Genomic DNA, 3,080 nt, shown 5'->3' on the forward strand with positions numbered 1-3,080 from the left:
AATTGGGCTATATAATAATCAAATAGCACCCAACCCCAGCTACATTTATTATCAAACAATTAAATTTCCTGCAGAGAGAGAGAGAGAGAGAGAAATTTGAACCTTTAATGATTTTCAAGCTGCAAGAGCGGGGATAATAAATTTTGATTCGGGTCTCCGTATATCGTATATTGGAGTGAGATAATTGGCTTTAGAAGCCACTTTCAGCGCACCACTCATCGTTTGCCAACATGTATATCTTTTTATCAATTTTTCAATTATATATTTGATCGATTTTTAACTGAATCAAACAGGAGCTTAATATAAACGAGTTTATCTTAAATATTTCACTGATTGCACATTAGTCTTCAATGATGAGACTAGTATGACTAATTGTACTAAGTTAGCTCAGCAGCTCAAAATTAAAATATGAAATGTTTTTATTTTAAGTAGGTTGCAGCTAAGCACTTGTTTGACGGAGCTTTTTCCCCAAAATTCTGAGCGCTTTTTTGACCGTTAAAATGTTAAGTGGAACCCAATGTGAAAGCCAAAGTCAACAAAGATAGCTAATTTTGGTCTACAACTGTTCAAAAAGCAATTTTTTTCCTTGAAAAGCGGCTCCAGACAAACACTAATGCCCTTTTTATTTTAAAAATCATTTTATTTTAAATTCATTTTCAATCAAATATTTTAATAATAAAATATTTTGAACGTAAACGCAAATAATATATTCTCCAAAAATTTACTATCCTAAACTGATTTTCATTGAATAATGGTAGAGAAACAAGGGGCTAAACCCTATTTGAGCTCCATTATAATGTAGTTTCTAAGGAAAATGTATTAGTAATGGTGATTTTTGAAAAATGTATGATAAAAAAAAAAAAGGAATAATTTTGAAATTAGGTGCAATATTGTTTTATTGGAGAATGTTCAGTTGAAAATAAGAGAGAAAATGAATTGATGTAGTCCAAACAGGGGCTAAATAAGTAAACCAACTTTACTCTTATCATTCAAATGCTAGAGCTTGTAGATTCCAACTTCAAAACAAGAAGGAAGGAAAAATAAATAAACAAAACAGGAATATTGCTTTGGTCCATCTTCATGTGAACACAAAATGGGTCTCAATTAAGCTATTTATACATTTTTATTGACATTTTGTAATGTGTAAAAAATTTGACTATTAATTTAAATAAGTGTCATTCAAATAAATGGTCAGATTGTCTCCCACATAACATGGTATTACTAAGCAACTAATTCATGACGGGGGCAAATTTAACAACTCCAATATTAAAATTTAAAACTTGTTGCTCTAAGCAAGATATGGATGTGCTCTATGCATAATTTTTTACTTTTCAATCACATGTTTACTTGTGAAGGTGCATTATATTAAGTTCCTGTTTGACAAAGATTTTTTGAGAATAAATTTTGTGAAGAGTGATTTTTTTTTTAATTTTTTTTTTAAGAATGTATAGTTAAAAAGTAAATAAATTATGAGTCCATACAAATTATTTTATTGAACATGTAAGGTTAAAAATAAATTTTAAAAAATGAAAGCCAAACCGAAACTACATTTGTATAACTTGACTTATTTAAGACGTAAAAATGAGAAAACACAAACAAAAAAGGGTGGGGAGGCTTATGACATCATTTAAAAGCAATATGTAAGTTGTTTGAGTTAATTATGGCTTTTGTTGATTCCTTACACCTATCAGGCTAACTAATCATCTCATGAATAAGAGAAAAATTTTGGTGAGAGGGTTGCACCATTGATTGAGGAGCTATCACTTTACCGGGTGGCCCACCCTCATCCAATAAGGTGAGACCGCCTCGTCATTTGACAATCACACCGTTCTAAGTTTTTCTCCATAAATAATTGAGTGTTACGTCAAAAGAAAAAAGAGTAAAGAAATGCTACATCAATTAACGTTAAAATTGGGTGCATAACAACTTTAGTTTCAATCTCAAATAGTTAATCAAAGTTAGTTATGATTTGAAAGTTTTAAAATAGATTCAACAAGGTTAAGCTCCTGTTTGCTTCCAATTTTTCTACCCAATTTTAATCCATTTTCAGACCATTGTTCCACTATCAACAGTGATTGTTAACTTCTTCTCTCACAATGGGTCCCACGTGCTGGCAAAAAAGGGTCCAAAAATACATTATTTTCTTTAAACAACTGAAAACAAACAAGGGATAAATAATTTTTATGTAAATAAAAGTATTCGAATTAAATGACTCATTTCCATCCATGGAAAGTAAAATTAGGATTGGTTCATAAGCTTCGCGCTGTGGCTAGAAGTAAGCCAATTTTTATTTATTTATTCATTTATTTTGGTTCCACTGGGAAAGTGAAGTGTTATAAAAAACGCGACTCTACGAGGGAATTCGGGTCTGCGAGTTCATCCCAAAAAAAAAAAACCATTTCAATCTAAAAGATGCAAATAAAAGGCCAATAGCATAATGTCCGCTTCTACAACATAAGTTCTAAAGAAGAGATCTATCAACACTAAGGCTATCTTTGATTGTTCAAATTCCATGGAAAACGGAATTCTAATTCCACTTTCTTCCAATTTTGTTTGTTTAATACGTTTTGAATTTAATGGAATTTGGTTTCTTGATCTTCTTGGCTTGAAATTTTCTTGGTTTTCTAGTTCCCTGTTAAACAAATTCTAAGAAATATTGTACAAAAATATTTCATTTTAATTAACAATTTCCATGTAAAACAAAATCAAACGAACACCAAAAGATAGATGATTTTCTTGATTTTTTTATTTTTTTGTTGGTAATAGAAACAAATTTCATTCCCAATACCAATCAAATCTATCCCTTTAATTGACAATTTTCATGTAAAACAAAGTCAAACAACACCAAAAAACACTTTTATTTTAAAATTTTCCGCATAGAAAATTATACCAATCAAACACAGTAATTTACAATTTTCAGAAAAACAATTTTTAAACAATTTAATTCTCTAAAATTCGTTTTTAATTCAGTTCAATTTCATCTTTGCAATCAAACGAACCCTAATATGATAATTTCATAAATTGTTTAAAAATTTAAATAGGTGAAATTTCAATCTCGAACAGTTATTTCAATCTTTCGG

General features: G+C 29.6%; 1 long non-coding RNA gene across 1 annotated transcript in view; it reads right to left on the reverse strand.

Moving 5' to 3' along the window:
* The window catches only part of LOC111384836, a 5,541-nt gene extending 5,308 nt beyond the window's left edge, over positions 1-233 (reverse strand). Inside the window, exon 1 of the long non-coding RNA XR_002700969.1 lies at positions 103-233. This is a non-coding gene — a long non-coding RNA (uncharacterized LOC111384836). The remainder of the gene's footprint in view (positions 1-102) is intronic.
* Between the last annotated feature and the right edge of the window lie 2,847 nt (positions 234-3,080).

The sequence above is a fragment of the Olea europaea genome, unplaced genomic scaffold (genome assembly GCF_002742605.1).
Source record: "Olea europaea var. sylvestris unplaced genomic scaffold, O_europaea_v1 scaffold3020, whole genome shotgun sequence".
NCBI classification, from domain to species: domain Eukaryota; kingdom Viridiplantae; phylum Streptophyta; class Magnoliopsida; order Lamiales; family Oleaceae; genus Olea; species Olea europaea.